Source organism: Gasterosteus aculeatus, chromosome 21 (assembly GCF_964276395.1).
Source record: "Gasterosteus aculeatus chromosome 21, fGasAcu3.hap1.1, whole genome shotgun sequence".
Taxonomy (NCBI): Eukaryota; Metazoa; Chordata; class Actinopteri; order Perciformes; family Gasterosteidae; genus Gasterosteus; species Gasterosteus aculeatus.
The window spans coordinates 1,513,061-1,525,940 of NC_135708.1; the positions used below are offsets into that span (position 1 = coordinate 1,513,061).

Genomic DNA, 12,880 nt, shown 5'->3' on the forward strand with positions numbered 1-12,880 from the left:
TGCAAATATTCTGATTCCGTATGCAAATGAATGTTGGAATAATACGCACTCATGTGGGGCGAGCATTCCGTCACCATGGAGACGGGGTACAAACACGGCGCACAGAAAAATATGTATATACACACATCTCATAAGCAGCACGTTCAACAACGTCTCTAAAATTTCAGCCATTAACAAAGACTTTAATACAAGACATTGAAGACATTGTTCTGTATCACTATTGGTCAGAAAGTCACCTGTATTTAATTTGCCTACCTGAAACCCTTTGATGCTCACCTCAGAGTTCAGGGCCACCGTGATAGAGAGGGGGAGCTGCTGCTGTTCGGCTGTGCAGGAACCACTTCCTGTTGACCTGCAGACCACCGAGCCGCCACGCTGGAACACAGAAACCTGAGAGGAAAACACAAGTTTCATATAGAATACGACATAGGAAGTAACCCTCGCTGTGTGAATTGAGACTTTAACACTAACTGTGTCCAGGGTGACGGGCAGACCCAGAGTCCGGCCTCCTTTATGCACCTTTGCAGTGAGGACGTCGAACCAAACCTAAAACACAAGCAGCCCTTCATGTAACAGGCGCCATGAGGTGACTTGTGAGTCACTAGAAGACGTTTGTTACCTGCTGCTTGATTTACCTCACCAGATCCAGGAAGAAGGACTCGCACAGCTTGAACACGCGGCTTGGTTACAGGACTGGCCAGCAGTGCTCCACCTACATACAATCAAAGACAGTTAAGATCATAAAAGTGAGAACTTCACCCAGTAAAAAAAGGTATTTATCACCAATCATATACTGGTGGTCCACAGCGAAGGTGCTCTGTTCTCCTGGGAACTCCACCCAGAGAGGTCTGTGCGCGTTTGAATAAAACAAGCATTTCCATAAGCTCTTCTTAAAAAGTGGATCTACTGATGTTTTAATGACCAACTTAAAACATGACAAACATGGACCTCTAGTGTCAGAAAGCAGAAGGTAAAGTGGACAAACAGCCTGCAGTACTTCCACTGGGCAGCAGAGGGAGGCAGACGGAGGTGTGAGCCAGGTGGAACAGAGTGAACCAGTAAGGCAGCAAACAGGACCTGAGGGCACAAGAGGCAACACTCGGATCATTACACACTGAACAAAGAGGACTGTGCACGTCCACGCTGATATTTAACAAGGCCACCTCCTCTTTGTCCACTAAGACACATTTTGACGATTCGTCCTGTTTATTGTTTTTTCACGCTAATTGAACAAAGACCTAGGAGATGAAATTCATTAAGGGAAAGCAGTCGTTCCTGGTGGATCCAAATGGCTGTGACTCATTTGACTGAAACAGTCAGAGAAGCTCTGTTGGATCGCAGTGCGGATGGCGGCGGTGACTTTCTCCCCAAACAGCTTCGTCCCCTTTGCAGACTGAGAGCTCCCGGCGTCTCGCTCGCTCTGCGGCTCTCTCCTCCTGATCGCCCTTACTGCATTTTAAAACCAGACCAACGCCATCAAAACACATCCAGCTCATACAGCCGGTGAGGGTCCCCGTCACTGCCACGGCACATGAACTAAAGATCATCAAGGGATTGTGAAAATGAAACATGGATGTTCCTGCTCGTGTCGTCTGCTTGTAGTTCATGTGTGTACCTGGTGTCTCTGGGCTGAAGGCCGTCGGCGTGCTCTGGTACACGAGGCTGAACCCGTGGAGACAGAGGTCGGACCCGATGCTGCTGGGACCTGGAGACGGACAACACGTTCATTTATACTTTAACTAAATATAGAAGGTATTTTAGCGAAGATCATGCTGGTGTTCCTCTCCGGTCCGATGCATTAGACGAGTGAAGATCTGTGGGAACTAAACTGTAAATATCTACAAGGCACAAGAGGAGTTTCAGTATCCGCCTCCATCAGAGAGCAGTGCAGCGCTACTCACATGAAAGGAGGAAGAACTTCTTTGCAGCTACAGAGACTTTAAGACATTTTGTCTCTCAGGTTTCATGTATTTTATTTCTTGTTTAGAGCGATAAACGGTTACGTTCATGCATTGTATCATTTTCCTATGATTCAGGGACACTGGAGTAAGATGGACTGTTGCACATATGTTGCTTATTACTTTGAGCTGGTGTGATTGTGTCATATTTTCTGATCATGTCATTGTGAGGAGTTGTGTGTTGTGAGTCTTGCCGTGTTCGTCCTGTGATGTTGTATGTGGGATGAATGCAGCGTCACTTCTTCTTCTTCTTCTTATTCTTATTTATATCTTATTTATTCTTATACTTTGGCCACAACACAAATGTAGGATGGAGAAAAGTGCATCACTGGGTTTTTGGGCCACAGTGTGACGAGCTGTAAAGAAAACATTGATAGGTATGAAAGCCAAACGGTTGCCAGTCAGTACACACCTGAGCCAAAGAGCAACACCAACACTAAGTGTCCACTAGTGTCCTGTTCCAGTCAACCGGATGCTTTGTCCAATATTCACTCTGCTTTTTGTTCTGTCTCTCTAGCTGCTAAATGCTCCACTTTGGTCCCCACGCAGTAATAAACGTTGTCTCTGGTGTGGGAACTTCTCAACTCTAAGATGCAAAAACCTGCTGCATTGATTCAGTGACATCACCTCATCTGGACGTCAGTTTCAGCTCGCTGTGTCTTTACTGTAGTTTCCTGTCACGCTTCCTCCTCTCCTCTTCCTCCCCCCTTGATCCCTCTGTCTTTGAGCTGATGTGTGAAAACCTTATTTGTTGATCACGGCACGTATGTGATGCTCCACAGAAGGAAAGCACCAAGTATGTGCTACATTTCAACACCTCAGTTATGAGTTACACACAAATGATGCATTTTTATATTTTGTTTATAAATGTCTTCATTTCTACATTTTAATATCTTGGCTTTTTGTGAGATGTTTGCAATATGTATAATAACACGTTTTAGTTAACATAATTCAAAGGTAACCAAAGACATGGTATTATTTATTTGCAGCTTAACTGTGGCTATTTTCATCAATAACTTGTGCATTATTCTGCCAGCAGATCAAATTTAGCATCTCCTGAAAATGAGAATGCAAAGGAAGTTGTAGCGTGTGTATAAAGGCTCAATGTTCAATGTGGGGGGTTCAGGGTCCCTGCAGAGTCAGAATACAGCAGATGGACTCTACTACCCTTTCCACCACAGAGGGATGCTGCTGAGCCTTTGTTGTGGCTGTGCACTCGTGTCTTTCATCAGGACCTGACATTTCATCATTCATCATTTTACCATAACATTTGTTGTCTTGGCCAAAGTCCGACAGTCTTGTGCATCATGATGTTCAGGGCAATGGGTCGACCACAGCAGGCAGTTGGATTTGAATCTTCTCATCTGCTGATGCAAAGATACTTAGAACATAAACGCTGACAAAGGAACTAGACAGTGTTGTAGACGTTTTTCACTTTTTCACACGAGCTGGGAACCTTCTGGAGCACCCAGTGACCCCCAGTGACTCCCAGTGACCCCCAGTGACCCCCAGTGACGCACCGCACCCACTTGTGTTCAAAAAATGAAGAAACTCCAGACAGACAGAAGACTGTTGGACTGAAAAGTTCAAATGAAAAGCCTTTAATAAAAGAAAAGGTGTTGTCTAAAAAGAAGATCTCAGCTGAGGATCCGCTGGTTTGTGCATCAACAGGCCACAGAGGAGCTCATTGACTATCACATAGTGACCGTCTCTTGCTTCCACCAACCAATCAAGAACAATGGGTGCTTACAGATATTGATAGAGTTCAGTAAAGGTGTGAGAAGCAGTGTCCACACCCCTGGACACGTGACGCCTCCTGGTGCGTTCAAGTTGAGTAGTTATTTACAGAATATAGTGGTGCAATGAGGTATTACATTGGATGGCGCGTTCACTGTAACTCTCTGGGTCAATATAAGTGGTGCAAAGTATTACATGAATGCATTTTGATTGGTTACATTACATTGAACACGATCATAGCTGTGCATTGGTGTTATTCTATTGATTAGTGTCAACATGACAGCGGTGTCACACTATTCTCATGTCTTTATTGATCACATAGTGTCAGAATCAGGGCTGTATCCTGGTGGACACTAAATGCATTTTATTCATTGGTCTCATTCATGAAGCGTCGTCAGTCTGACTCCTGTAACTCTCTCCTGCAGGTCTCCTGCTACCACCATTCCACCTCTGCAGCTCATCCAGAATGCAGCAGCTCCACTGCTCTTTAACCTTCCTAAGTCCTCTAAACATGGTGCTCACGTACCGTGCTGTGAATGGATGGGGTCCAGCTTACATCCAGGACCTGGTCCAACCCGACATCCCGACCCGCACTCTCCGCTCTGCATGTGATAAACTGCTTGTTCCTCCTCACTGAGAGCAAAGGAACTCAAACAGTGAGTGTGATCCAGAATGCAACGACGTAACGGTGATCCTACAACACTGTTCTCCTCATCTGGAAACTTTTTTCATCCACTGCAAACCCTTTTATTCCCCCCGTGAGTTCGCTTCATTCATCCTGGTCGGTGTTTACATGCCGCCGGCGGGCAACGTGCACGAGGCACAGCGGACACTCGCCGACCAGATACGGCATGTGGAGCGGACCAACCCGGACTCTTTAGTTATTGTCCTCGGGGACTTTAACAAAGGAAATCTCACCCATGAACTTCCTAAATACAGACAGTTTATTAAATGCCCACCAGAGAGGAGAAGACGCTGGATCACTGTTACACCACAGTAAGCAGGGCTTATCACGCCGTCCCTCGTGCTGCACTGGGACACTCTGACCACGTCATGGTCCATCTGATTCCTGCATACAGGCAGAAACTAAAGCTCTGCAAACCTGTGGTGAGGGAATTCAAGAAGTGGACCAGTGAGGCGCTGGAGGATCTTCGGGCGTGCTTTGACTGCACAGACTGGGATGTTTTCAGCTACTGACAGTCTGGATGAGTTCACAGAGGCTGTAACTTCCTACATCGGCTTCTGTGAGGACAGCTGTGTACCATCATGCACCAGGGTGAGTTACAACAACGACAAACCTGGTTCACAGCGGAGCTCAGAACACTACGCCTGCAGAAGGATCAGGCATTTAGGAGTGGGGACAAAGACTTGTACACGGAGTCAAAATACAAGTTTAGCAAGGCGGTGAGAGACGCTAAACGACTGTACTCTGAGAAACTCCAACAACAGTTCTCAGCAAGTGACTCTGCTTCGGTCTGGAGACAAACACCTCACCAACTACAAGCCAAAAACCCCCCACTCCATGAATGACCTCCGCCTGGCAGACGAGCTGAACGAGTTCTACTGCAGATTCAAAAGACACTCAGTGTGTTTACATGATGGTATAATTGGAATCTTTGCTTAGTCGGACTATGCTATCTTTCTGGGGGAGGTGCTATTATCCCAATATACATGGAAGTGAATAAATCGAATTATTGGCCGAAAGCATGTCATATATACGATACAATAGGTGGCGATGTTTTCATTATAGCTAGTTGTGATACACACTGCATGAAAAGTGAGATTTTCGTCCCCGTAAACGCCCGGAAATCTCCCTAATTTCCGACAATTTCCGACAATTTCCGACAATTTGCAACCCGCGCACGTCGCGTTTGTCTGTGCCACAAATTGTCGGAAACGAACCATGACGTAGGAGGAGAGCTGGCGGAGGTGCGAATGGCCCGAATTAGCATATGAATGCAGCGAAACCGCGGGTGGCCGAGCGGGCTTGAATATCCTTACTCCTTATTGGAGGAAACCACAACTTACTAACAAATAAAATCACTCGTGATTGGCAGCAAAACCACACGTGGGCAGACCAGGCTTGAGTTTCCTTGTTCATGATTGGATGAAACCACAACTTTCAATCACTCGTGATTGGTTGGCAGATCTGTCGCTATTGGTCACCCGCCTCATTTTATTTATATATTCATATTATGCTGTATATTCATTTCATGGTTATCCTATGTAGGCTACTACACTATTATTAGGATACCAACCAGGACATCAATGAATTTATAGAGAAAATGAACATTTGCCACATGTTTATGCAATGAAAGAGCTTTATTAACAACACACAAACACCTACATACAAAGTGAGGATCTGCCCACACTTGGGTAACGGCGGTTTAAAAACTACAGCTCAGTAAACTGTCCGTTTGCCTCCTCGGGGTTGTTGACCGTCACTGGCGCCGTGTTTTCCGAGGCAGGTCTGTTGTGCAGGCGCCTCGTGTGTGTGTGGCGACCGTACAATCCCCCCGAGACCCCGCCAACAACGCCGTCCCCTCCGTCCGAGCTCCACGGTGGCGGATTTCCAGAGTTCCACCTCGTCATCAGCCAGCACACTTTGTCTCGATTCCAGCAGCTGTAAAACAACAATGAATCAGTACTGTGCGATGCGTACGGACACAACACATCGATCAATGCACCTGAAACAAGTCAGCAAATAAACTCTGACCCTCTTTCTTCTCGCTCGACTCCGCGCTGAATCCTTCGCAGCTTCCGCTCGCAATGAGTGTTCCGCCTGAACTTGAAGCTCCTGCGTACAGTCTCAAGATACGTCTCACAGGCGGCTGGAAAACAATTAAATGAGTGTGATATGAATACAAAAAAAATCAAACGCAAGTCACAGTAACATTTAACAAGGAAGGAGAAACAGTGTCACCGCCTCATTATGAGGCGAGAAAACAAAATGTCATCGAACGTATTCTTACCGCTATCGTGGGATTGTGCGCCCGTCTCCTCTTCTTTGAGTCGGTTCCTCTCCTCCATGGACAGAAACCCGCAGAGTCCCGAACGCTCCAGTGGAGCGAACCGCTCGTTGATATCAGCAGTTTGTTGTTGGAGTTGACGAGACGATCCACTGAGAGCTTTCAGCAGCTTCTTCTCGTCTGTCTGCGGACTGGCCGAAAGTTGGTGACCGCGGAGAGGAGTTGAAGGCGAGTTGAACGCGAGACGTCGTCCAGCCATTATTCACGAAGCAGCAAAACCAAACAAAGGAACTGGAGATACAGTTCTTCTGACAATAGTAACACACACGTGTCTGTTTGTATGCTCGTCTTGCAAGTACTGCTGTCTGAGTCATGCCTATGACCTCACACGTGATTGGACGAGGAGTCTAAGGGTCCTCCAATCACATACGAGGTTGTTATACGGAAGGACCAGTATTTTAGGAAGACAATTGGTTGGGACTTTGAAACAGCTGATGCTTTATGTAAAGCAGTGTTTTGGTGTCAGCAGAACGACTTTCCCTAGAAAACTGTACAGTGGTGCCTCTTTCTCCATTCCACCAGACACTCTTGAGTCTGACAGACATGCAATGTTGACAATGTATCATCAGATGTACCCGTGTGTCACTGAGGTTGAATGTTTTGCCATGACATGTAAACAGGTAACATATATGAATGTAACTTACTCAATCGATAGATGCAGAGCATAAAGGTCAGCATATGTTCATGCTAAGTGGTGTGGAAACACTAACAGTTTTGAGGAACCCGTCCTTGACCCTCTAGCAGAACTACGACCAGCCATTATAAAGCAGTTTATAGTTGTTAATGTGTCAAAGGGTACGGCATTTAAACATGTTCTTGCACAAGTTTCCTGGCTTCATCTCCACCCGGACAGACATTTTTATGGAAAGCCAATAGAAGTTTGGGGCTTGCAGGGAACAGACACGTCATACCCAGCATCATTTTATGCCAGTTGAGCGCATTGCTAGAAGATGTGTGGTTAATACATCCTCTGTGCATTTAAGACCAAAGAAAAGGTCACTGTAGTCCTGCCACTATGCACTGTAGCTGAGCTCTAGGAGACTGATCTCTGCAGACCCCTCATGCTGATTCAAATGTTGTTTGCATGGAATGCTCATTTTACCTTGATTAAAACTCATTTTTTAAAGAAGTTATTTTGTGTATCTTTTTTACATAACATTTGCCATTGCTAATGGCGTACACAGTAATCTAGCATATTTGAATTAAATAAATCAATTCAAGCTAAAATGTAAGAGTCTATAATTAGGCTACTGAGCCTGATCTATTTGTACCAGAGATTTTCTTACCTTTTAAAAAAATGTCACCTGGGCTAAAACTCCCTCTGCGACCCTGATTTGCATTTGTATAGCTCACAGCATTTTCATTTACATGTCAAAGCCTCCCCTAGAAATAGGAGGAGGGGGTCATGGGGGGACAACTGCCAAGGGAGGCCCACATCAATTTCTGACAGTTTACGGCAGTTTTCGGCGTTGCCCGCAAATTGACGCAAATTGACGCAAACCTGAAATTCCACGACAATTTACAGTGCCGCATACTGCCGAAAATCCCACTTTTCATGCCGTGAGATGAAGTGACATTGGGCTTAGAACCCCCCCAACGCCGTACAGCTGCATTCAGCGTCGTCTGTGCTACCGATTGGTTTTGGGGTTTTGGGTTTTTAGCTTCTAGCTTCGATGGAAAAAGTTATCTGGACTCATTTGCAGAACATACGTTTACTAACGAACAGTGTGAAGCGTTCCTGTATCGGTTGGTGACGGGTACAGATTGTTCCTGTTGGAAGTCGCTTCTGGCTCGGTGACCTTTAGGGCGACCCCTGACCCTGAAGCAGCTGGCAAGTTTCTACACACAATAGGAGAGACACACCTGGAAAGAACTCTAGCGTTATTTTCCCCTGTATGTGCTTCCTCTTTGGACATGATGGTGGGACACGTGGGGTGAAATGGGCCAGTTTGAGGAACACAGCAGAACAGCACCACTGTGGTTTCTTCGATGGCAGCCATTGATTTACACTCTCACTTCTACAGGGCTCGGCAGGGGAGTCGGGGTTTCCAGGGCTGCCGGGTGCCGCGGGACTGTCTGGGTTCAAAGGTCACAAGGCGAAAGTCCTCTATTATGGTACATGCACCATTTCAAATAACACCTAGATGGTTTAGAACGAATGGTAACAGACGACACTATGAATGATTTATAGCCTTCGTTTGCATGTTGGACTGTAGATAGTCATGGCTGCTATGATATATACTTGTTCATACGTTGCTTAGATGACATGATTCATTTCAATGGTGCTGAAGGTCGTCCTTCTCACTTCAAAAGCCGTGCGTGAAAGCTGATAAATAGGAGGCGCCCTGATCCTGATCGGTGGCTTCGCCGGGCGTCCTGTGCGTCTCTGGTCACTCCCCATGCGGCTGACAGGGTAGAATCATGTCCTTAATTAAACCACAACTAAATCAGGTACAGTACACACACACACACACACACACACACACAATACAATCAAATAATACCTCCTCTGTAAACAGACACATTATGACACTCGGCCTGTTTAAACATAATTACAGTAATCCCGTTACAGCTGTGTGGACTTAAGGGTCTCAATGGCTTCGTATGATCTTCTATTGTCATATCATAGCTTATATTAAGAGACTGACAGTAGATATACTACATAAAGTCCATCTCACATCATTAAGACATCAAACGTCTGAGCATCAACACAGAGGAAGCGATGAGCTCCGTTACTCAGTCGCTTCCTTCTTACGCGCTGTAATTGAAAAGAGGCGTCAGGAGCAGAGGAAGGAGCGCTGTGTGACAGTGCTGCAGGAAAAGAGATGGAAAGTCCGGCTGGTTAAAGGTCACCAGTAGCCAATTCCCCCCCTGTCCCTCCCCGGGCCGCTCCTATTGGCTGATAGTAGTAATCATGACCTTTTCACGCAAAGCCAAACCAGCACGTGTGCAAACAAACGTCTAATCATGATGTATGTCTCTGCAGGGGGAGCGAGGCACAGATGGAGATCCAGGGACTCCCGGTGTACCTGTGAGTGTAGATTTGCACTCCCCCCACTGGGTGGCAGTGAAGCTTTTTTCAATGTTGAGATTCAGTTCTGTGTTTGAAATATATGTGCAGGTGTGCAGTGAGTTACAAGGACCAATGGATGGCAAGAACATCTCCACCCATCACTTACAAGCAGCTAAATAGTGGTTGGAACTCGAGTTGTAAATAATCTCAACATCTGTCAGTTGTTAATAACAGAAATCTTCTGATAAAATCATCACAACAACTGGAATGAAGATGATATCAATACGAAACAAAGTTACGTGAGTAACTACGGTTCACTGAATCCTGGATGACCACAGATCTTTTGTCTCGTGGCTGCGCAGGTCGAGTATTTTATAACAGCAAAGTCACCTGTGACCTCAGGTGACCTCCACAGGCTAGAAGTTCTGGTGTCGTCCTGAGATCAGTCCTACGGTATCTAAGCCCTAAGAGCGCAACCGGGTACAGTAGCCCCCCCCCCGACGGAGGGTCAAACTGGGACAGCTGGATAGGTTGGTCGGCCACAAGGTGACATCCGAGCCGACCGGGCTGGTGTCCAAACGGCAGCTTCAAGCCTCCCAGCCCCGTGTCACGTGGCGGGGAAGGCAGGACCCAGACGCAGAGCTTTGGGAAACTAAAAGACTGATAGTCAAGACAAATGAGAAGGAGAAGGAGAAAAATGCAGACAGGAACCAGGAACCCTCAGACCCCGTTGACACGATGGGGAAACGTTTGTTTCATTTACACAAAAACGGAGGTTTTATCACGGACAACGTTTCTAAAAACTCCGGCCAAAGTGGAGATTTCTGAAAACTCAGTTTTTGTGTTTGCGTGTGAACTCGGTCCAACGGAGTTTTAGGTTGTCAAACGTCACAGTGTGCGACTTGTTGTTGGTTTTGAGAATTCTGATTGGTTTGTCTTTATCCTTCTCGTTACACTGCCGACTACAGGTTTGGCGTAGTTATGATGGCGCCCGGGGACGTATTTATGAGGGTTCATATGAACAGAAACTTTTTTTGAAAACAGAGGGGCAGAAATATTTGTTTCTGTAAATACTGTAAATATGTGTAAATGTGGCCTCATACTTGAACTTCCAGAACATTCATCAATGACGTGACAAGAGACGCACACGGCTTAAATACACTGGGAGGTGCAGGTGATTGGACACAGGTGGAAACAATCGTGACACGGCAGCCAATCACAGGACAAGGCAGGAAGTGAAGTTACCGGTGTTCATTTTGGCAGCTATTTTTGATTTAGTCTTAGTCTTTAGACGAAAAATGCATATTAGTTTTAGTCACATTTAGTCATTTTAATCCTTCTTATTTTTAGTCTAGTTTTCATTGACGAAAACTAGACTAAAATGTAAGTAGTTTTAGTCCCATTTAAAAGCTTTATTAAACCCCTTTTCTTCCCTTCTCAGGCCCAGGAACCCCTGTGTTGTGTCTACAGCTGCATAATAGTCCAGCTTGCAGTACTTGGTTGTCCATTAGATGTCCCTCCTAGGAAAGGTCTATAGATGTCCCTCATAGGACAGGTCTATAGGTGTCCCTCATAGGACAGGTCTATGGATGTCCCTCCTAGGACAGGTCTGCAGATGTCCCTCCTAGAACAGGTCTATAGATGTCCCTCCTAGGACAGGTCTACAGATGTCCCTCCTAGGACAGGTCTATAGATGTCCCTCATAGGACAGGTCTATAGCAGGTTGGCAAACGTTTTGACTCGCGGCCACAATGGGTTGTAAAATGTGACGGAGGAGCCGGGCCAAGAACAAATGGTGGAAGTGAAAAGATTTGGATTTTAACAAATAGCAAAGCATTTATTTGCAAGGCAATTTAACAAATTGGCAAAGGTGTAACAACTTCATGAGGACCAGGGATCTAAACGCAACACTTTGTTGTCTTTGTCTGTTTACTTGCAATGCTTTTGACGTGTGTGGCGCCTCTATGTTGCTTAGTAACCAGCGTACGGTGGCCGAGACGGTTTAACCGTCTTCTCACGATGTGGCGCGTGAACTACAGTAGAAATGCGCGAGGCTTCAGAACCTGCAATGAGTTTATTACGTTAGACGCGTTTGTGACGGAGCGTCTCATCCAGCGAGGAAACGCTGCCTGCCGTCGCCAGAGAACAGAGCAGAAAGGTCCGACAGTCTTTAAACGCGTCTTCATGTTTCTGTGAAGCAGCGCGGCTTCAGCCTGCTAACAGGCAGCTAACAGTCAGCTAACAGGCAGCTAACAGTCAGCTAACAGGCAGCTAACAGGCAGCTAACAGTCAGCTAACAGAAAGCTAACAGGCAGCTAACAGGCAGCTAACCCGAGACAGCCGAGCTAAACTAACGAAGCCACATTCAAACTCGCCGAAGCGTAAAATAGTCGTCGCGGTCCGCAGTCGGTGCACAAGAAGCACCGCTGCACCGCTGCGCGCGTTCTGGGTTGGAGGATGACGTCATCATGACGCGTTAATAACCGCCGTACTTTGTCTGTCTGTTGTCTGTCGGCTGCGTGCGAATTTAGGGGGAAAAAGTATCGTGACTTTGTCAACCACCAACATGTTCGTCTCGTCTCGTTAACGAAAGTTAGAATAGATTTAGTCATAGTTTTTATTTTTTAAGATTGTTTTCGTCACGTCTTAGTCTCGTCTTAGTCGTGGAAAAAAGCTTCGTTAACGAAAAATTCTTGTCATAGTTTTCGTCGACGAAATTAACACTGGAAGTTACCCAGAGGCCAAAAACTACAAAATAAAACAGAACCCAAACCGTGACACCCTGCCTCGATGAGGTGACACCTCCAGGTGGGTGAGTGCTGAAGCCTTCTGCAGAAGGATGTATTATTCCTTGAAATCCACAATTTGATAACAACACCACCAGATGAGGAGCATTCAAGGAATAGATTAGCAAGAATTGCTCACTGAGGCGTGCATCTTCTCCTATCCAAATAGGGTTTAGACAATGCGCGTGTGTGTTGAGACCGAGTTGTGTAGTCTTGTTTGTGACACTTTAGACAGATAAAAGTGGATTTCTCAGTTTGCAGTCTAATGTTCCCACTCTGTACTTCCACAGTGTCAAGAGCAGCTCAGCCTACATGAGACACACTGTCAGGTCCAAATGCATCAGCAGTGAACTGAAA

General features: G+C 46.0%; 1 protein-coding gene and 2 long non-coding RNA genes across 3 annotated transcripts in view; 1 reads left to right on the forward strand and 2 right to left on the reverse strand.

The window, feature by feature from the left end:
- The window catches only part of LOC144390376 (uncharacterized), a 345,224-nt gene that overhangs the window by 219,280 nt on the left and 113,064 nt on the right, over positions 1-12,880 (reverse strand). The window lies entirely within an intron of this gene.
- LOC144390454 (uncharacterized) overlaps positions 1-12,880 on the forward strand; it is a 78,016-nt gene that overhangs the window by 29,575 nt on the left and 35,561 nt on the right. The gene's annotated exons all lie outside the window — the stretch shown is intronic.
- Positions 5,999-8,616, reverse strand: LOC144390382 (uncharacterized). The gene is made up of 2 exons (XR_013454417.1): positions 6,412-8,616; positions 5,999-6,318 (listed from the first exon to the last, which is right to left on the reverse strand). It is a non-coding gene; the product is annotated as an uncharacterized LOC144390382 (long non-coding RNA).